The sequence below is a fragment of the Mustela putorius genome, unplaced genomic scaffold (genome assembly GCF_011764305.1).
Source record: "Mustela putorius furo isolate JIRA1106 unplaced genomic scaffold, ASM1176430v1.1 tig00000508_pilon_pilon_pilon, whole genome shotgun sequence".
NCBI lineage: Eukaryota > Metazoa > Chordata > Mammalia > Carnivora > Mustelidae > Mustela > Mustela putorius.
This window is the reverse complement of record NW_025421402.1, coordinates 11,745,090-11,769,482: the sequence shown is the minus strand read 5'-3', so window position 1 is coordinate 11,769,482 and position 24,393 is coordinate 11,745,090.

Here is a 24,393-nt window from a genome sequence, read left to right as displayed (position 1 = left end):
GAAGGCATGAAGTCTCTATCTCCATTTAGGGGAGTATCATGAAAGCATTAAAATGATTTTAAAGAATGCAATATACCATGTATTAACAAATCATTATATCAACACCTTACTGTGATTTATTATTTGCACATTAAAAGTGAGTTTCCCTTTGGATAATATAGACATTTTCACAATATTGTCTTTTCATCAATGAACATGTGATGTCTTTCCATTTATTTTTCTCTTGAAATTTCTTTCATCAGTGCTTTGAAGTTTTCAGCATACAAATCGCCCTTGGTTAAGTTTATTTCTAGGTATTTCATTCTTACTGATGCAATTATAGAGGGGGTTATTTCTGAAATTTCTTTTTTGGATATTTTATTGTTAGTATATTGAAAGGCAACTGATTTCTGTATATTGATTTTGTATCCTGTCACTTTACTGAATTTATTTATTCTAACTTTTTTTTCTTTTTGTCATTGTTGAATTTTATTTATTTTTATTTTTTAGTGGAGTCTTTGACATTTTCTACATATAAGATCATACCATCTGCAAACAGAGATAATTTTACTTTCTTCTCTAATTGCTTTAACTAGGACTCCTACTACTATGTTGACATACAAGTGGTGAGAAGGGCAATTCTTATCTTATTTTTTATCTTAGAGATCAAAATCACTAGTGAGTTAGGATGCTACCTGTGGGCTTTTCACGTAATGTCTGTATTATAATCTATAAATTCAAAGCAATCTATAGATTCAATGTAATCCTTTCCCAGTGGCATTGGGGTGCCTGGGTGGCTCAGTCAGTTAAGTGTCTGCCTTCAGCTCAGGTCATGATCTCAGGGTCTTGGGATCAAGCCCCACATTGGGCTCCCTGCTCAGCAAGGAGTTTGTGTCTCACTCTACCCCTCCCTCCTGCTTGTGCTTGCTCTCTCTCTCTCTCTTTCTCACTCTCTCTCTCTCTCATGTTCTCTCTCACAGTCTTTCTCAAATAAGTAAAATCTTTAAAAAAAATTCCAGTGCATTGTTTATAGAAATGGGAAAAAAATCCTAAATTATGGAACACAACATCCTGAATAGTTAAAACAATCTTTAACTACAGCCATTATATTTCCTGATTTCAAAATATATCACAAAGCAAAGCAACTACAACAGTATGGTACTGATACTAAAACAGACATGTAAACCAATGGGACAGCATAGAAAGCCTCTTGAATAAACAAGTCTCTTGAAAAAATAGTTCCAAAAAGTAGATATTCATGTGCAAAAGAATAAAACTGGGCTCTTAATTTACAACATACACAAAAATCAACTCAAAATGGATTAATAATTTAAACCTAAGACCTTAAAGTATAAAACTTCTGGAAGAAAACCTCATGGGATAACACTTTGACAAGGTTTTCACAATGGTTGTTCAGATGTGACATCAAAAGCACAAGCAACGGGAGCAAAAATAAACAAGTGGGACATCATCAAACTAGCAAACTTCTGCAAAGTAAAGGAAACATCAACATAGTGAAATGCAACCAAGGAGTGAGAAAAAATATTTGCAAACTATATCTGACAAGGGATTCATATCCAAAATATATAATATCTTATATTTCAATAACAAAAAACACAAACTTTTAAAAACATGTTTAAAATGGGTCAATAATTTGAATAAACAGTTCTCCGAAGAAAACATACAAATATCAGGCTGATTTTTGACAAGATGTTCATCACCACGAATCATCAGAGAAATGAAAAGCAAAGTCATCATGACATAATACTTCATACTTGTTAGAATGGCTGTTACCAAAAGGATAACAAGTGAGAATGTAGAGAAATTGGGACCCATGTACATTGTTGGTTGGAATGTAAAATGTAAAATGGTGCAGAAGCTATGGAAAATAGTATGAAACTTGTTCAAAAAATTTAAAAAAATAGAACCACCAAAAATAAAGATAAAAACAGAACTACCTTCTGATATAGCAATCCCTCTCCGAGGTATATACCCAAAAGAATTAAAATCAAGATCTTGAAGTGGTATCTACACTCCCATGTTAACAGCAACATTAGTCACAATTGCCAAGGATGTGGAAACAACCTAAAGGCCCATTGATGAATAATGGATAACAAAAATTAGGTATGTAGGTATATAGATAAAAGGAAATACTGTTCATCATTAAAAAAAAAGAAGGAAATCCTGCCATATGCGACACCCTGGATGAAACTGAAAAGTATTCTGCTAAGTGAAATAATCCAGTCATAGAAGGACAAAAATACTGAATGATTTCATTTATGTGAACTATGTAAAAATAGTCAAACTAATAAAAATAGAGTAAAATGGTGATTGCTAGATGTTGGGGTGATGAAGAAATAAGGGGCTGTTCGTTGTTCAACAGGTATAAAAATTCAGTTACTTGGAAGACAAATGTCTGGAGAGGCACAGTGGTGATAGTTGTATAATGACAAGAACATCCTTAATGATAATAAACTGTGCACTTAAAAAAGATAGCAAATTTTATGTTATGTGCATTAATCATTTTTAAGTGAATTTCTGAGATGTTAAATAAATGTTCCAAGCTTACCAAACTATCAAATGAGTGTGAAAGCAAATCCAGTTTCTCTGATTCTAATTAAGACAGTCTTATCAAATATATTTAATAACTATATAGGCTCTGTGGTGAAGAATCGGTGGATTACGAAACTGTGAAAGGTGCTTTGTTACTGAGAATGATACTTTCTTAGCTATGATTATAATTTAATTTGAAACAACCAGATATAAACTTACTTTAAGGAAATTCAAAGCAAACTCAGGTACAGCAGCATTTACTAACAAGCAGAGTCATCCCATCAACTATTTATGGGCATTTTTCCTTTCAGTGTAAATAATGCATAGATGTTAAGGATCATCACCTACCTATAGTCTGTGAATTCAGATGAAAGGACATAGTTGTCACTTTGATCTTGACAGAGGCTGGAATGTCATGCTGTTCAACATCCAAGCCCTCGTTGGCTAAAATGTCACCTCATCTATGGGAGCAATCTATCTATTGCCTCTATAATCCACAGATTATATGAAACCTAAAGTTGTCCTTGAACTGATGAAATTAAATGCTTACTTAGAAATACATCATATAAATTTATGATGCTAATACTTATCCCTTTTTAATATTCATCATGAGTACCTGTAGCACTTAAAGGAAGAATAATTTCTTTAAAAGCATACAACCATTTTCAGTTTTTTTAATTCCATTTAATAAATGTTGGAATTTTGACACAAAACTTATTTTTTCCCAGAGGAAGACAAGGAAGTATATGTTTGTGTATTTTATAGTATATAGTTAAATCTAATTAGCATTGAATTAAGCTGCCATATTAACATGACCTGTTTGTAATTTAATTGCAGATAACTAAAAGATTCATTTATCAAATTTTCTGTGCAATATATACATCATTCTGTAAAAAGGTGAGGGCTTGAAAAAACCAATCCCAGAAATCATGGGTCTATCCTTGTCTATCCTTGTCAGTGGAAACTGCCTTGATTCAACAGATTGTTCTACTAACCATAGTCTCCATAACCTCAGGTGAACTATATTTAGCAATATAAAGCTAGCAACATTTTAAAAATTATTCAGGGAGGGGTGCCTGGGTGGCTCAGTGGGTTAAAGCCTCTGCCTTCAGCTCAGGTCATGATCCCAGGGTCTTGGGATCGAGCCTTGCATCGGGCTCTCTGCTCAGCAGGGAGCCTGCTTCTTCCTCTTTCTGCCTGTCTCTCCGCCTACTTCTGATCTCTCTCTGTCTATCGAATAAATAAATAACATCTTTAAAAAAAATTATGTCCACAATTTTTTAAACATTCCCTGAATAATAAAGTACAACTTCCCCTCCCCCCGGACATTTCCTAATTACTTCCACAACAAATATTTTCCAATGATGGTTAATTTTATGAATCATCTTGACTGTACTAAAGGATGCCCAGATAGCTGGGAGAACATTGTTTCTGGGTATGTTTGTGAGGGTGTTTCTGGAAGAGATCAGCAATTGATTTGGTAGACTGAGTAAAGAAGATCATCATCCCCAATGTGAATGGGCATAATCTAGTCTCTTGTGGGTCCAAATAGAGCAGAACTGCCAATACTTACACACACACTCGGTCTCTCTCAATCTCTCTCTCCTTGAGCTAGAATGTCTATTTTTTTTTTTTTTCTTTCCTAGGACAATGGAGCTCCTGGTTCTTGGACCTTTAGACTCTGAGATTACACCTACAGCATCCTCTCCCACACACAAGCACACACACAGCTGGCTCTCAGGTCTCTAGCCTCTGCCTGGGAGTTACACCATCAGCTCCCTTGCTTGTGGACACTTCAGATTTGGACTGAATAATACCACTGGCATTTCTGGTTTTCCACTTTGCAGATGACAGTGTGTGGGATTTGTGCCCTCCATAACTGTGTGAATCAGTTCCTACAATAAATCCCTTCTTACATATGAAAAGATTATACATCATCTATTTTATATATATATATATATATATAGTGTAATATATGAGATTGTATATCATCAATTAAGAGATTATAATATATAAAGGATTATATATCCATAATACAGATATACAGGAATATCTTATTTTTTTTCTCTTGAGAATCCTGAGTAATAAAAGCTCATTATACAGTTCAGCTTAATGTATTTAGAATACAAAGTCTCATTTACCTTTTCCCAAGGACTGTATCATATTTCAATGGGATTAACTTTTTAGTTGCTTTTATAAAAAATGGATAATGTTCATAGTAGCTGAAATGTTTGTTGGGTAAGATGATTCAGATGTAAAAAAATACTTTTTCTTTTGTAGCTAATGAAATACAAAAAAATCAATTTATAATATTAATTAAAAGTTCAAAATAATTTGCTGAGGACTTATTTTTGGTTGTCCTGAGTATATGGCCAGAATTTGAATGTATACCTATGACCGTGGATTCTCTTACTTAAATTGCAGAAGGTAAATGGGGAGGCAATTAATGGAAAAATTTATATAAGTAGAATTGCTTCCAAATCTCTACCTGGACTCCTTTCCAGAAAATAAAATTAAGCCACCTAAGAACCTCAATGGTTTTTGTGTGTGTATGTGTTTTGGGTTCTTTTGGTCCTTCTAGTTAACTCAAGTTTGAAAGAGTTATCCTTTTCTCCCTAGCCAAACATGAAATTTTGTCCCTTTTCCACATCCCCCCAAAAAGTGTTAATTAAATTATTTTTTTTCCTGTGATAAGAGCCTCTTATCATAGTATTTGGAAAATTGTAACTCTGAGAATTCCTTTACAAAATCATTCATCTCATTAACTTCCCCTCCAGCAGCTAACTTTGGGAATTTTGTGGGCTGTAGTGGCACAGATGTATCATAGTTTGTGGAATGGAAGCTGAGTCATTTATTTTAGGATCTTAAAGAAAAATTAAATATTCAAGAATTAAAGACAATCTAATAGAATATATTATGGTAAAGTGATTTGAAATGCTATCCTTTTTAAACTATGTGCAAGGCATAAGCCATGTTTCCATTTTACAATGTATAAGTTAGCCGAAATCTTATCCTACAAGATCTTCCCAGTTTCTTAGTTCTTTAATTTGAACTATTTCTTCTAGGCTGGGATATGTGTGTGTGTGTGTGTGTGTGTGTTCAATATGGCAGGGAATTGGGGAGGAGCTCACAGATAAAACACTTCCCAGATCCTTGACAGTTTTCACAAAATTGTTACTTTGTATTTCTACTCAAAGGTGCTTTACCTTCAAAGAAAATTCCAGGGTCATGCTCATGCTCTTTTGCCTCAGAACTTCAATTCTTTTCTAAATTTTTCATTATAAATTTGATGGCCAGCTTATTTGCACCTTTGTGTATTTAGATTGTTTCTCTTACCTGTATGGCTTTTCCTTCTGAATGCCTGTGAAATACTTCATTTTACTTTGATTTTAGCAATCTGAGAAATAACTATTTCAAACTCCATCCTTCACTCATGATTTTGCACTTTCAAACAAGTTGTGCCATTTTAATTAAACATTCAGTTTATTTTTCATTTAAGGAATGTCGTAGTTTATATTTCACTTAAGGAATCTTAAAATAATAAATCTTATATTATATTTTAGACTTAATTTCTCTTTTTTTTCTAGTTTCTAATTCTTTGATATAACATATCCAAATGTTATAACTATTAATTTATGTGTTATTATATGTTGTAATATCATAGGATTTCTTAAATCACAAATATTTACTAAAGTAGTCTGAAAATTGCATGCCTTGGATCTGCAGGATAAGAAAATAAATTTAAGATATTTTAAAAATAATTTATGAATATTAAAATGTCAAAAAATGTTTAGTGGGTTGTGGTTTTTGCTATTTTCTTTCAATTTAATGATTATTCCCATTGACTAGCCAATGATCAATGAACTATTAACTCTTCAAATAATACCATCACAATTCCATTCCATGATGTTATTTTTTATAACATCAGATGTAACTTTTAAAGTACACAGGAGATGGGACCAAAATTCTGCTCAAGTATTAAAGATGGTTTAGATAATTTATCTCTAAATAGTGCAGCGCAATATTTTGGTCATACCAGAATATTAATGTACCTGCAATGAGAGAGTTGCAATTAAAAAAATATATATTTATGTACTTGAGAAAGAGAGAAAGAGCATGAGAAGGGAGAGGGTCGGAGGGAGAAGTAGACTCCCTGCTGAGCAGGGAGCCAGATGTGAGACTTGATCTGGGACTCCAGGATCATGACCTGAGATTAGGGAAGTTGCTTAACCAACTGAACCACCCAGGCACCCCTAGTTGCAATTTTTTTTATCACGATTTTTCTTGAGAAAAATATGAAATAAGAATTTTTCTAAAAAACAAAGTAAACACTCAATTCTTGATATAAGTACACAAACACAAAACATGCAGCAATCACAATCATCAAGATATCTGAAGCCTAGATACTGGTTTTCTTCTACAGATTTACTGTGTCCTAGCTAATGATAAAGTTCTGTTTCTATGAAACTAAATGAAGAAAATTCTCTAGTAATACCCAGCCAACCTCCTGGAGAGAAACATGCTGGCAAGTGACAAGCCCCAATACACCTTGACCTAAGTAAAGCTTACCTTGACCTTGGAATTTCTGTTTTCAACAGTAAGAAAAGCTGTCAGCCATTTCACCATCATTCATGTGGATACAAACTGACTTAATGGAAAGTAATAAATGCATTAAAATTTTGATAGCTTTTCTAGAAGCTTTGTGTGAAACAGATGAGATAAAAGGCCTTTTAAGAATAAACTTCTAAAGTAAATTAGACATGTGAGAATGAAGAAAATATGTTAGGGATGATTGATGAGGAGAATTAGAATCTTATCCTTGGGAAACTATGTGTAGGTGGAAAAGTGACCCAAGCCTAAAGTGTTCCAAGTAAAGTAGCTGAACTCTCTGTTTCTAGGAATTTAAGATTTAATATGTGAAAAAATTTATGATGTTACAAAATTTAAAATTATTATTTTTTCTCCAGTCAGTAGCAGAAATACTGTACTTATACTCCTTTCAAGAATATAAAATAACCAGGCTTTGGGGAACTTGATAGCTAAAGTACCAAAATTAATCTCTGAGTTCTATAATATATTTGCTGTAAAATATAATCTTCAAATTGTATATTCATGCTGTATTTAATTTTGTTATTTTAGAGAATGGACAAAAATTATAATAGGTTAAAAAAAGGAAAAAATGGATTGAGTTTGTCATTGTTGCACAATTAGAATCGAGGTTTTTCTGTTTTTTGTTTTTTGTTTTTCCAAGAATATATTCCCTAGAATGGAGAGGTGTGAAGTTACAATAATAGAAAGTCAAGAGATAGGCCATTGAATTTCTCAACTATTTCAAAATACAAAGTATATTTATATGTAGGATGAGAGTAACTAGAAAGATGAAACATTATAGTTTGATTACTATAAAGATTCAGTAACATTTGTTTTGGGGTGGGGAGGTGTGTGTGAACCAGCAGTCAACAGAGGTATTGAGAGTCATGACAATAAAACATTTATTTATTCATGTATTCAAAAAATATTATGAACTCATGTATTCCAATTTTTCAAAAAAGTTTTTTAATAAATTTAAACATGCTTATATTCTGTAGGAATTTCTAAAACTTATTTTTGGGAAAAATATTCACTATGAATTGCCAAGTGGAACCAAGAATATGCAACACTTCAACCTCTTCCAAAGGGAATCTCTAGGAACTAATGTTTTTCATAGGAAAGACTTGGGGATTTTGTTAGATGAATTAATTCTTACAACAAATCTAAGGAGATAAGTAGTATTATTATCCATCATTTTGATGAAGTAATTTAGTTTAGAAAATTAATTTGTTCAAGTGCATTCATGCATTAGTAAGTAAAAAAATTGGGACTTGCACCCTGGCCCTCCAACTCTATATCGTAAATATATCTCACTACATAACAGTGTACTTAGAACTTAAAGTACCTACTGCATTCAGACAGCTATGAAAGTGGAAGTTTTCTATATTCAAAATAACAATAATTGGCATAGTAAGATTAGTACTGATTCTAAACACCTGAACAATTGTAGCAGACTTTTGGAGTGTTAACTCTTTAAGTGTTGATTAATTTCTCCCTGTCTTTTGGAATTGATATGCTGAGCATGCACGGATTCAGCCAGCTGAAAATGGGGCCCTATGGGATTGGCACCACACACCCTTTACCTCATTATCATCTTGTTTCCTATTACTCTCTACCTTATTTACTCTGTTTGGATCATGTTGATCTCTGTGATGCACACTTTTACCCAAAGGTTTACGTATAAGTCCTGCTGATTTTCTGACCTATAAATCACAAGACAAAGATTCACCCCTAACTACCACCTTCCACCTTTCAACTATAGGGTAACTGCAATAATGTCTTAAATATGAAAGGGGGAATGGGGTATAGTAAAGTTCCTGGTCACTTACAAAATCTCTCAGATAGATTATGAAGCCTGCCTTTCTCAATGTTAGAGTAACTTCTTTAAAGATACTTGAATCTACTCTAAGACAGATCTGCCATGGTCCTTATGCCCATGTTTAAAATAAAAAATGAAGAGTATGCCTTTCCTAGAGCGGAAGAGTTTTAACAGAAAACCCCTTGTTGGTCAGGTTTTCAGACTTAGATTTTGTCTCAGGAATTGGAAAACAGCAGGCTTTGAAGTTGAAGTTTTTTGGACAAAACAATTTCCTCAAAAACTCAGGAAGCTCCTGATTTATTTTTATTCCATTCAGTTCCATGTGAAAGAAATTCCAATACAATCAGACCTCTACCTGGACTATTTCTTGACTCTCTTTTATTTACTAACATCTATACTCATTTTAATGGCAGCTACCTCAAGGTCATCTGAAAAAAAAAATGGCTGGATGAACAGACAATATACATAATCTGATCTTTGCAGCTGGGTTGGCCACCATTTTATGTCCAAGCACATTGATGTGTAGGCACCATAATCTTATCAACTGCTGTTCAGTGGACAGAAGCAGTTGGCTTTTATAACACTGCAAGACTCAAACTTTAGTGGATTCTCAGTCAATTTAGATCGCAGCTGCAGTGAGACTACTCCTTAGTAATGTGGTTTCCCTTCCCTCTGCATTCTGGTTTGTTAATCTGGTTTGTACTAACTCGCTAAACCAGAAAGGAATTAAAAAGAAATACCAATACTAGAACTTTTTTTGCCAGCTTTGTAGATATCTATCTCCCACATTATTTCAGTGAAAGTGATTTGCCATGACAGAACAATATGTGTCAAAATATTTTTATTTACTTCCAATACCAATTCTGATTATTAATTAAAGTATGATGCTGTAACAAAGCTATTTAGTGGTCCAAACAAGCTAGGCATTGATTTTTTTCTGCCAAAACTTTCACAAAGCAGATGACTATCCCAGAGAAGGGAGGTTGCTCTGTTCCATGAGTTTATCCATAGATCCTGGTTCTTTTTACCTTATGACTCTAACATCTTATAGGCTTTCTCTAAGTCATAGTTGAAGGCCAATTTTCAGCACACCATCTGAATTCCAGTTTCAAGGAAACTTTCATTCATGAAAATGCAAAGTTGTTCAGCCAGTTTGGGAGGTATTTTGGCAGCTTGTTAGAGAGATAAACATAGTCACACCAATCTTGCAGCTAGGTATTTATGCAATTGGGTTTTTTAAAAAGATTTATTTATTTATTTATTTACTTGAAAGAGTGAGTGGGATGAGGGGCACGGGGAGAGGGGCAGAGGGAGAGGAGAGAGAGAATCCCCAGCAGGCTCACCACCAAGCATGGAACCCAAAATGGAACTTGATTCCACCATTATGAGATCATGACTGGAGCCTAAATTGAGAGTCAAATGCTTAAACAACTGAGCCACCCGGGTGCCCCTATCCAGTTGGTTTTAAAACTTCTGATTTCCACATAGGAAACTAGAAGAAAATGTTGAGCAGCTTTATTCATAATTGCCCCAAACTGGAAGCATCCAAAATATCTTTCAGTGGACAAATACATGAACAAATAGTGATATATCCTTACAATGGACTATTACCCAGCAGCAAAAGGAAACGAGCTATAAGCTACACACACACACAAAAAGAAAAATCATGGAGAAGCTTAAAATGCATATTGATAGGTGATTCCAATTATTTAATACTCTGGAAAAGGCAACAGTACAGAAAGGGTAAAAAAAACATCAGATGGCTTAGAATGTGGAAGGAGAAGAGCAGGAGTGAAGAGGGAAAAACAGGAGATTTTTTAGGGGAATGAAACTATTTTGCATGATATTATAATGTTGGAAACATAGTATTATGTTTGTTAAAACCTATTAGAGCTCACAACACAGAATGAACCTTAATGTATACAAATTAAAGAAAGTATATCATTTACAAGGTTGGAGGATCCCCAGAAGCAATTCAGACTATGGCAAAAGGATGTCACTATATTTACAAATATATGAAACAATCTCAGTGAGTTGGTGGGTGTGGGTTGGAAGAAGGAATTAAATTAAGTAACTTTGGAAAAGGGAGATACATGTAATCCTAAAGGCAAAAGAAATTTATAAAATTACTGTACTCTAGCTAATTAAATTATTTCCATCAAGGTAACAGTTAACAATTCTGATACTTCTATACATATATACTGAGTTGGAAAATAAAGCTAAATAACAAATAGTAGGAAGCAGCCTACTCTGTTGGAGTAGGAATTCACATAAAAGCAAGAGCAGGAGGCTATAATGGTTCCTCTGGTGGTAATGGATTAGAGCTGGCGATATCAATAAGACCTAAGTTAGAGTCAAGAAGATATAACAATTCTAAATATTTATGCACCCAACATATGAACACCCAAATACATAAAACAGTTAAAAACAAACATAAAGGAACTAACTGATAATAATACAACAATAGTACGGGACATTAACACTCCACTTATATTAATGGGCAGATCATCTAAACAAAAAATCAATAAGAAAACAATGGCTTTGAATGACACACTGGAACAGATGGATTGAATAACGATATTCAAATATTCCGTCTTAAAACAGCAGAATACACATTCTTGTCAAGTATACATGGACCATTCTCCAGAATAGATCACATATTAGCCAACAAAACCCAGCCTCAACAAATTCAAGAAGATTGAAGTCATACCATGCAACTTTTCTCACTGCAAGCTATGAAGCTATAAGTCAAACACTAGAAAAGAATCTGGAAAGATCACAAATACATGAAGTTTAAGTGAATGGGTCAGCAGAAAATCACGGAAGAAATAAAAAGTACATGGAAACAAATGAAAACGAAAACACAATGCCTCAAAACCTTTGGAAGGCAGCAAAAGGGGTCTAAGAGAAAAGTATATGGCACTATAGACCCACTTCAAGAAGCAAAGCAAACAAACAAAAAGAAAAGAAAAAAGAAAAAAATCTAGACATATATGACATATATGAAAAACACACAGCTAACATCATCCTCAATGAGGAAAAACTGAGAGATTGTCCCCTAAAGTCAGAAATAAAACAAGGATGTCTACTCTCACCAACTCTTTTCAATGTAGTACTGGAAGTACTAACCTCAGCAATCAGAAAATAGAAAGAAATAAAAGGCATCCAAATCAGCAAGGAGGAAGTCACACTCTCACGGTTTGCAGATGACATGACACTCTATATAGAAAACCAATATTCTCCACCAAGATATTTCTAGAATTGATAAATTCGGTAAAGCTGTAGGATACAAAATCAATATACATAAGTCTGTTGAATTTCTGTATACTAATAATGAAGCGGCAGAAGGAAAAATTAAGAAAACAGTCCCGGGGCGCCTGGGTGGCTCAGTGGGTTAAGCCCCTGCCTTCGGCTCAGGTCATGATCTCAGGGTCCTGGGATCGAGTCCCGCATCGGGCTCTTTGCTCAGCAGGAAGCCTGCTTCCCTCTCTCTCTCTCTGCCTGCCTCTCCATCTACTTGTGATTTCTCTCTGTCAAATAAATAAATAAATAATCTTATTTAAAAAAAAGAAAACAGTCCCATTTATAATTAACTAAAAACAATATGATTGCTAGGAATAAACCCAACCAAAAAGATGAGAGACCTGTACTCTAAAAACTATAAAACAGTGTTGAAAGAAAGTGGAGACAATAACACACACACACACACACACACACACACACACACTGAAAAGACAATCTGTGCTCATGGATTAAAGAATAAATATCATTAAAATGTCTATATTCCCCAAGGCAATCTACTCATTTAATGCAATCTCTATCAAAATTCCAATGGCATTTTTCACAGAAGTAGAACAATTCTAAAATTGTAACCAATAGAGCCCCAAATAGGAGCGCCTGGGTGGCTTAGTCATTGAGCATCTGCCTTCAGTTCAGGTCATGATCCCAGGGTCTGGGGATGGAGCTCCGCATCAGGCTCCCTGCTCAGTGGGACACCTGCTTCTCCCTCTCCCATACATCCCTGCTTCCCTCTCTTGTTGTTTCCCTCTCTGTTAAAAAATAAGAAAAGATTAAAATTTTAAAAAGAAGGAAGGAAGGAAGGAAGGAAGGAAGGAAGGAAGGAAGGAAGGAAAAGAGAAAGAAAGAAAGAAAGACAGACAGACTTAATTATAGAGAGCAAATTGATGGTTACCAGAGGGGATGGGGTGGAGGGTTGGGTTAAACCAGTGATGGGGATTAAGGAGTGCACTCATCATGATGTATGGTATTGTTGAATCATTATATTGTACACCTGAAACTAATATAACACTGTATGTTAACTAACTGGATTTTAAATAAAAACATTTTTAAAAAGACCCAAGTGAGAGTTGGAGTCCTCAGATAATTAACAATATATAATTTGGTCCATATATATATACTTATTTTTATATAAATATATACAGGTTAGCTTATATACATATATTTTCTGTGTTTGTTGAAAGAACCTGAAAGAAATGGCTCTTCAGTGGAATTTGCACAATAAGGATCCAGATCCTATTTCCAGAGCTCCTTGAATAAATGGCTGATTCTAGGACCGGGTATGCAAACAACACAAGATGAACCTGGAGCGTCTTATTGGGGCAGAAATTTAAAAAGTTCTCAACAGTCCTTCAAAAAATATCAACACTAAATGGAAGCACATCAAAAGGGCTTAAGAATCAACTGAAAGAACACGAAATAGGCAATACTAAAAAAAATATTGAGCAAGAAAATTTTGGATTTTGATTCAAAGTATAAAATACTTATCATGAGGCCACACTAATAATTTTTTCTATAAAAAAGTAAATACATAAATGAGAGAGAAGAGAAAAAAATTTCCTATGGAGAAGAATTTTAAGTGATGTATGCAGATTTGGTCATCAAGGAGGGGTACTGTAAATTGCACATAATGATTTTCTGTCAGATTCTGTCAGATTACAGTATGGAAACAGGAAGAAGATAAGAATAACAGTACAGAGGACAAACCAGGAATGCTACCTCAGCCAGGTAATCAAGGCCATCATAAACAGTCATTAATCATGTTGATATGATGCTTTCTTTAATGATGTGATGAAAAGGATACTTTATCGTCTTCTTCCCACAAATAGGTAAATGTGGTCTATTCATGAGAAAAAATCAGACAAATACCAATAGAGGTTCATGCTCAAAATACTTGAGTAATAGTCCTCAAAATTTTTACCACCATGGAAAATGAGAGATGTCTCATTTTGGTCAAAGAGTACAAACTTCCAGTAATAAGATGAATAACTTCAGGAGATCAAATGTGCAGCATGGTGACTATACCTTAAAATACTGTAAAAAGTTCTGAGAAATTGACACAGCTAGCAGGAGCCTAAGGAGACATGGCAACTAAAGGTAATGGGGTAATCCTGGAGGGAATCCTAAAACAAATAAGCAGAAAGAACATCAAGTAAAAACCAAGGAAATCTGAATAAACTGAACTTTAGTTAAGAATAGTATATCAAGGGGTGCCTGGGTGGCTCAGTGGGTTGAGGCCTCTTCCTTCATCTCAGGTCATGATCCCAGGACCCTGGGATCGAGCCCTGCATTGGGCTCTCTGCTCGGCAGGGAGCCTGCTTCCTCCTCTCTCTCTCTGCCTGCCTCTCTGCCTACTTGTAATCTCGGTCTGTCAAATAAATAAATAAATGAATCTTAAAAAAAAAAAAAAGTAGTATATCAGTATCTGTTCAATAATTATAACAAATATACTATACTAATATAAGAAATTTAGAAGGGTGGAAACTGAGGGATAGATATATGGCAACTCTATTATTTTCTCTATTATTCTGCAAATCTGGAGCTTTTCTACAGTATAGATCTGTAAAAACATTTAATGACCTCAAAATGGCCCACAAAGCCATTCATAATACTGACACACGCCTATCTTTCTGTGAACATCTTCCATTGCCTGCCATTTTCACAGTCTGCCCTACAACAACAGCTTCCACACTGGTCTTCGAGGACACTATACCTGCTCCCACCATAGGGGGAACCTGATGTGACTTCCGTCTGGAACATTTTTTTTTTTTTTTTCTACAGACATCTGCTTGTATCAGTTCTTCAGGTCTCTACTCGAAAATAGCCTCATATGGCAGAAACTTCCCTGATAATCCCCTACAAAATAAGATAGTCTCCCTAGCCCACCTCCAGAAATTCCTATCACTCTTTCTCAGTTTTATCACCCAGCCTTCATAGAATTTTGCATTATTTGGCATGTTATGTATTTGCATGTTTACGCATTTAAGGTCTGGCTCCTTCCACTAGCATATAAGCAGCATGTGGGAAGGAATGTGTCTGTTCTGTTCACTGTTGTATGTGCAAAATTTAAGAGTATTTCGTTGGGGCGCCTGGGTGGCTCAGTGGGTTAAAGCCTCTGCCTTTGGCTCAGGTCGTGACCCCAGGGTCCTGGGATCGAGCCCCGCATCGGGCTCTCTGCTCAGCAGGGAGCCTGCTTCCTTCTCTATCTCTGCCTGCCTCTCTGCCTACTTGTGATCTCTGTCTGTCAAATAAATAAATAAAATCTTAAAAAAAAAAAAAAGAGTATTTCGTTTATGGGTTGCCATGCAGTAAATGAATGAATGCAGCCTGCAACAGACTGATGAATGTAGGCAGAATGTCTACAAATTTACATTAGCATATCTAATATATACGTAAAAAGACTATCTTACAGCAGAACTTTTAATATTAACTTTCTCCTTGCTTGTCCTTAATTTCTGTGAATTTTGCAGAGTTTAAGTTTACATTTTATATCTTTACAACACTTTATAATACTTCCATTATGACAGCTGCACTAGGCATAATGCTGTTTGCAGCACAGTGTGAATCACAATCTGGAATATATAATGTTTAAACCTCTGACTGAACTGGAATATATAATGTAGTAAAAAATGTGCATGAACTTGGCATTAAAAATGACAATAAAATATTATTACCAAGCAGACTTTTGGAATACTTTTTGAAGACTTCTTGAGTGTGTACTAGAAAAGAAATGCTTTACTAACACTCAGTTCATGAACTTTACCGCAAAAAATCTGACAATTGGATTGCATGGTTGTGGCACAATTTGAAAGTAATATCAAAAACCAGGAGGATGTGAGATATGAGAGATAAAATACTAAATATGCTTCCTACTGAGTATTCAAATCAAATGTGTTTTAAACACAAAATGAACCCATAAAATTCCATTTTAATTTTCTTCCAACCATAGAAGCTGGAGAAAAGCTGTGCTGTAGTTTGAATATGCTGAAATTAGTCACTGCAGAGGCTAAGATGTAAAACAAGTGATCTGGAAACACCCATTATTGAGAGACATCTTTAAACAATGAAAAGTAAGATACATATGACATTTCAAGTGTTACTACTAACATTGACTCCTTGCAACTAAGATAGTCACAGTATAAGGAAATAAAAAAACCTCTTGCAATGTTGAAAGGCTACTAATATATTCTTCAGACACATGGCAACAACATGATATTTCTCAACTTATGTATTTCTCATTAATATATTTTACTGCTTTAAGATTTCAGCAAAAGTTCTAAGGTTTGGGTTTCAGAAATTCCAGGTGCTTTTAATTATTCAGTGTATGGAAAATATTATAGGGAATTCTGGTTGGCTCAGTTCTTAAGTGTCTGCCTTCAGCTCAGGTCATGATTCCAGGGTCCTGGGATCAAACCCTGCTCAGCAGAGAGCCTGCTTCTCCCTCTTCCACTTCCCCTGCTTGTGTTTCCTCTCTTGCTGTATCTCTTGCTGTCAAATGACTAAATAAAATGCTTAAAAGAAAAGAAAAGAAAATATTATATTAAGCCTCGACTGGAAAAATACATTGGTCATTGGATAAATATTAGTATCATTCAAAAATGTTGATGGAACATACATTATATTTGTTTTAAGGAAATGTTATTATTAGTCAAGAAATATTCACTGAAAGGCACCTGGCTGGTCCAGTCAACAGAGCATGTGACTCTTGAGTTCAAGCCATATGTTGGGCATAGAACTTACTTTAAAAAAATATTCATTTAACATCTACTCTGTTAAAGAAAATTACATAGAACCAAAATTTAGAGAGTTAATAGAGAAGATAAATTTTATAAAAAAATGTTTACAAAGAAGAATATTTTGTGCTGCATTGCTGTCTTTGTATATTTATAATGGGAAAAATAAGTGTGATTGCACACCAGATAGTTAATAAATATGAATTTCTGGCAGCTATTTCTAAACCCAGACTTAGAGATACCACCAAAAAGAGAAGGAATTGTACGTATATAAAACTGCCATAAACATCATTAGGAAACTCCATGGACGGAGAAAACTTGGAGAAGTGACAATGGAGGAAGAGGAGGGCCAAAACCAATGGGAATGGTTGGCTGGGAGTTCTGGGTATATTCTTCTCTTTACTCTATATTGCCCTGGGTAAATCAATACCCACCTGTCAGAACTATGAATTAAGTATTTTTGTGGTAGTTTAAAAATATATCCACAATTTTCTTGATGTTCTTAGCATCAAAAGGCAAAGTCTAATTTCCTTCTTCTTAAATATGACCGAACTCAAGTGACTGACTTCAGACTATGCAGTAATGTGAAGTCATGATGTGCGACTTCAGAAACTAGGGCAAAAAAGTCTGGGGCTTCCTCTATCTTCGAGTGCTTTCTCTGGGGAAAGCTGTTATGTCATGGGGATAGACAAGTAGCCTCTGGATAGGTTCAATTAGCAGGTATCTGAGGCACCTGCTAACAGCCAGTGACGATCTGAGGCCTTTTGCCTATATGTGAGCAAGCCATTTAAGCAGATCATTTAATCCCACTAACATCCTGCCTATAAACAAGTGAGATACTCTGAGCCAGAAGCACATTTTCAAATGTTCTTGCATTCCCCAGCCACAGAAATCCTGAGAAGCTCATTACTTTTAAGCCACTAAGTTTGGGGATAATTTGCTACACAATGATAGATAATTATTTTCCTTTACCTTACTGAATCAGGAGCTCTCCTTAAATGATATCATTATGACCAAACCTTATCATTATCATGGACAGATACTTTTCCAATGTATTTTGCTCTTTTGACTTTGTCATCTGTCTTCTGGTATCTGTCATCAAAAAGTCTTTTGAAGTTGAGTATACTGAATATTTGCATTTTTTTTTTTTAATTTGAGGGCTTCTATGTATTGTCCTGGGTAAAATGGAACAGAATTCAGTGGAATAGCTTAGGACAGATAAGAAGTAAGAGAGAGGTAAAGGGCACAAGTTTCAAGTTGCGATCGGGAGTCACTTAAAAGAGAAATAGGTGCAAAGTTTTTGAATTTTCATGGAAATTGGATATGAGTCTTTCAAAGAAAGCACTTCTTTTAAAAAGTTCATTATACCAATCAAAAAATGAAGTCTATTAACATCACTGGATGTTTATGATATATTTTACCACTAATCCATTCAAATGAACAGTGTTACTGATATCAAACTTTCCTTGACATTACAACTGTAAATCTAAATTATCTTTGATAAAGGTATGCAATCTAGACAGATAACACATAGGGTTACACTGCCAGTACGTGAAAAAAGCAGGTATCTGGGCCAGATGACTTAGACCTTAGCATCTGACAAAGTTCAGGAGATGTGTTGCTTGTTACAACTCCCGTTTCCATTCACAATCTAACAGTTCACTTTCTCCAATGGCAGAACTAAGAAATTTTCCATTTCCAGTGAAAAGGAGGATTAAAGAATCTCTTTCAGCTGTATTTGATCTTGAACAGAACAAACATGGCTGAAGAAAGTTCCTATGTGCTTTTGGTTTTGATACCTTATTTAATTTTTTATAAGGATGGAATAAATATTTATGTTTTTATTTCAAAATATTACATGTAAAATACAAATATCCTTTTCTTGTTACAAACAAATCTCATATCTACCTTTCAAAAGAATAAAGGGAAACCTAGGTTTCTGTCTTTGTAAGTCCTGAGCTTATATTTTTTTCTATGTGCCTATCCAATTCACAGACTCAGTTGAAGAATTCCTACTAGGGTAGATCACATACCTGCAGGCTTCTTGCAATGAAACACTACATTTCTACAAAGTCGGGCATTTTTATTTCTTTATTAATTTATTTTCTTCAAAGCTTGAACAGAAGCAAAAAAATAATATTCTAGTATTATTTTTCAGCATACATAGATCCTCTCCTTAAAGGTCATCTGAAAGTCAGTGGGCAAGATATTTAGATCAAGTCAGAGTAGCATAATAATAAGTGCCAGGATGAACAAAACAAGTGTTAGGGAGTTGAACTTTGGACCATTGGATTTTTGCAGGTTTTTTTTTTTTTTTAAAGATTCTTTGGTTCCTGAACAGATTAACAAATTCCCCTTGCCTTGAGTTTATTGATAGAAAGAGATAAAGGAAAAGCAACTGGACTTTGTAGCCCACTTGTTAACTCAGAAGGCTTGCACTTGAGTTATGTCCATTCTCCTGAACCACTTTTTTTTATCTTTTATTCATACTGGAGTGGCAGAATCTGATTGAGAAGCCCAGAGCAATTCATGCCCAGGCAAGTCAGAGGGCATAAGTAAACACACAGGGAGCTTTATTGGTGAAGGAGTTAGAAAAGCTATGATCTTTCTTAGGTCAATATTACGAGTCTAGTGAGAAGTTAAGAGTGATAATAATACTGACTGAAACAAATGGAAAGACCAATGTGGAAAACAAGGTAAATGTAAGCACACTTTGTAAAAAAATAGTCCTAAGTAAATACTCACGATAGTTGTAAAACATAAAGAAAACATGTGCTATACTTTTGAGTTCCACAAACTTTAGAAAAAAGCAGAACAGGGAAAATTCGTTGGGTCATAGCACTCTACCAGCACCCAAAAGCTGTACATTCTAGACCAACACCAGACCATCATGATATTGATTACATATGTTCTACAAAAGTGTTTATAATTCTCAATATTTTTTTTTATTTTTAAAGATTTTATTTATTTTTTTGACAGAGAGAGAGAGCATGCACGTACACAAGCAAGGGGAGCAGCAGGCAGAGAGAGGGGGAGAAGCAGGCTTCCCACTGAGCAGGGAGCCCAATGAGGGGCTCAATCCCAGGACCCTGGGATCATGACCTGAGCTGAAGGCAGATGCCTAATCAATTGAATCACCCAGGTGTCCCTCTCAATATTTTTTTCTTACTGAGTTTTCCTTTTTCAGGAAAATTGTCATCAGCATGTAGTCCCAGAATTGGGAACTTCACCAAGCTTTCAGGAAAGCTTGGGTTTCTTGTAAATAGATGATCTTCATTTTTATTATGAAGCTATTCAATATAAGCCAGTAGAAAGATTTATTCTTTAATATTGGCCTTCTAGAATAGACTTCTTCAAACAATTATAGATCATAGCCTAGAAACAGATGATGCTACATAACCTGACTTGGTTGTGTGGGGTAGAAAAGAAAGCCATTTGAAATAAACTGGGAGTTAGTTCCAAAGTAATTTTTGGAAAGATATGCTTATATGTTCCTTAGTTCAAGAGTCTTTAGAAACTGAGTCCCCATATGGAGATTCCTGCTGGTTCTGTACCAATGTCTCAGTCATGGAATTGGAAGATTCCTCTCATACAGTTTCAAAAGCATCCCAAGGCAATGTTTATCTTTTGAAGGATGACTTATCCAAAACTATACCTGTCCATTTCTTTAGGAACTGCATCTGAGAGACTGATACTAAAAACTAAAAAGATCAGATAGAAAAACAGTTCTTGTTGTAGTCTAACAAGTTTTTGATGTTTGATTACCAATAATTTCTAAGCCTCACCCCCTCTCTTTTCTCTTCTCCTCCATGTCCTCCCATCTTCAACACTAGTTGGGGATTTAAGCAATGCAAGCCCCTGCCCACAGGCACAACCCAGCCCCAGCCCCTAATCACACTAAAACTTCAAGTCAGATTCCTTTTCCTGTCTTCTCAAACAATCATTGGACTAGCTTGAGAGGTCTGCCTTGTTCTCCATAGAAAACCTTATCATGTAAGCAATAAACCTTTCATGCTATCTTGGGGTGTGTGTATGTGCGTGTGCGTGTGTGTGTGTGTGTGTGTGTGTAACATAAAGTTTTAATATCTGAACTAAATTTTGGGTGAGGGTCCATCCTGTCCCTGTGGGATAGTCACAGAGTTAATAATGTTAGCAATAAAGCAGCTTTTCATTAAGGATATGTCTTTCAAATCTAATCAATTAATTCCTAAAGGAGGTTTATAATTTGTAGAACACAAAATAAACTTGGTATTTGGAAGACTGATGAATAGAAATCAGAGCTCAGAACTATTGTGAAACTTGCCTCAACACTTCAGTCAGAGAGATGCTCATATTTAGGTCAAGAGTCCTCAGGAGTTTAAACTGTTCTGAATGGTGACAAGGGTTTCCTTATTGGATTTCACAGGGGCTACCAAAATTGAAGGTTGCTTACTCTCCCAAACATCACTAGAACAATCTATTAATTAAAAAGGAGATAATTTTATTAAGTCTATTGTGACATGTGAGAACACTTTTTTTTTTTTTTAAGATTTACTTATTTCTTTGAGAAAGAGAGAGAGAGAGAGAGAGAATGAGTGTGGGAACAGGCAGAGGGAGAGAATCTCAAGCTAACTCCCGGCCGAGCAAGGAGCCTAAGGTGGGTTTTGATTCCAGGACTCCAAGATCATGACCTGAGACAAAATCAAGAGACCAACGCCTAATCTAATTCAGGTACTCTGGAGAGAACACTATCTTGATAGTCATGGACATATGAATAATCTGGCTAAGGCTATAAAATACATATCTATGGCATTGCTAGACAGGTGACAGAGACAGAGATAGGGATATGAAATAGATACAGATAGAGATGCTAGAGCTGTATGTTGGAAAGAAATTGTTATTAACAAATAATATTTTTCTTAATTTTCTCTCATGCTATCTAATGTCTCATCTGTAATTTAGTATTTCCTAGTCAACTACTTTTCCTTTTCTCCTTTTGCATTTTTTTTTTTCCAGATCTCAATTAGCAAGAGGTGAGTTAGTCATACTCTTCAGTTCCAGGTTCTTTTTTTTTTTTTTTTTTGCTTTTAATGAGGTATAATTTAAAGTTGCATATATTTAACATGTACAATGTGGTGTTTTGATATAAGTTTACCTTGTGTAATGATTACCACAATCAAGCTAATTAACATATACATTATTACAGAGCTCTAAAAAGCTTCCTTTTACTTGAGGTACCTGAATGATTCTATATAAGCACATTCTTAAGGTACTTAGTACCCTTCAGCATTTGAATTTTTGTCAGCTTGATAAAGATAAAGTATCTCAGTATTGAATTTATTTCCATTTTCCTCTGAATACTGATGATTTTGAGCAATTCATCATATAGTAGTGTTTCAAATTTCTTCTCAAAGTTTTCTGTTATTTTTATCATTCTTTTATATTCAATTTTGACAGTGGACATATACTAATTATTAGGTTCATCATGCAATAAAACAAAAATTGTGATACCTTAAATTGAAGGTTTTACCATTTAATGATATTCTCACATATTTTGGAGAGTTAGAAAATGTCTTCTAAGATAGAAGTGCTTCTCTGTTTTGCTCTCAAAAAAAGAGATTCTAACCTTTAAATGGCAAAGTTTCAGCTGTCAAAATATATGCTGAGATGTTGGTGCCCTATTAACCTAGAATGAAAATAATTGCCATTGGCTCAAGAGCAACAGCAGGAAGTGTGGGTCACCCTTCTAGCACCTTTGACTTTCTACAGTAAAGTAAGAGGCAAAAAACCTATGTGGACCTTAAATGTGAAAATGACTATGTTATTGATGTTTCAATTCTAAGAGAAACAGAAAAGAACTTTAAAAGTACATTCATAAATCAAGTTTTAAAAAATGTTTAAGCAATATGTTTCCTATTATTTTCATCTCACAGTAAAAACATATTAGCATTTTTATGATCAATTTGTTGAAAAGAATAAATCCATAGGTTAATATTTTAGAAGCCATATATGCAACATACAGAATGAACTTAATTTTTCCTTGTGTAACTTATGTATATACACTTGTATATACAAGTGCATAATAATATAATTATTATTGATTATTGATTATAATAATATTCATATAATAATCATTGATTAAAAATCAATTATATTGATTATAAGTATTATTGACATATTGATAATTGATTAGCATAATAATTTTAATATTCTCTGTGACCTCATTATCAAATAATGCATGAGCAAAGGCCACAAGTGGTTTTAATAATTCATACTCTATTTACACAATAGTAAATCAGTGGATTAACCTACTTGGTTTTGTAGAATTAACCCAGTCAGGGGTTTTAAGGCTCTAATATTAACTCATTTTTTTCTGCCAGTAAAAATAATTTTGTTATCATTAGATGGTTCAGCTGTTGGAACATAAAGAAGGGGTAGTTTTCTTTGCAAGACTTCTTAACAATTTCAAATTATGCCTGATTTACAATGTGGTTCCTAAATTTTAATAGTTATAATTCAATTTTGGTAATTTTCTGTTAAAATTGAAAAATCTGGAAATTAAATGTTCAAAGGTTTGAAATAACATTTTACATTCTTATCCTCCATTAGAATACAAATTTATTTTCACAGGACTATTAATTAGGAGAGGTAGCATATATGATTTTACATTTGTCACCTAGGATAATTCCTAATAAATAGTAGACATTCAATAAATAGTTGTTTTAATGAAGAAAAATAATAATGCCACACTGGAAAATATTTGGTTTCATCTATAATGTTATTGCATATTAAAATTTTAAAGAATTAAGTCTTATCACCTCTCAATTCCCAGGAAAGGTAAAACCGACAGCACTAAGGATTGCTCTATGAATGCATATCGTCACTTCAGGAATTGTAATTAAGTTTGCTGGTAGAGAATATTCATCATTATCTCCAACAGGACTGCCAGCCACATGACCAAGATGCAATAAAACTCTAGTTCAGAATTCACTGGGCTAAAGTTTAGGGCAGGAAAGAAAGAGAATCCAGTTTGGAAAATAACTGAAAACTTTCTTTTTTTTTCTTCCCGTCTATTCTCATTTAAGACTCAGGTATTAAACATGGCAGTCCATGACTTTGGAAAGCCCAATGAGCAATATACATGGAGGAGTGTAGGTTCCAAGAACAATGGGAGAAGAAAATAATACAATTTCCTTGCATGCTTTCATTTCTCCTTTGTTCTAATCAAGAGAAGTTGACCTATGTGAATTCTTTAGGGTAATATAAAGTGCCCAGGCAAGCGGTAATACAAGACCATGGCACGCTAAATTTGTATAAGACTTTTTTAAGATTGTTACCCCCTGAAATCTCTAGTTGGCATTATTTTAGCTGTAAATAACAAAAACTTACCTTACTTTTCAAAATTAAAAATTAATATTTTTGTGAATAACACTAGACATCTCA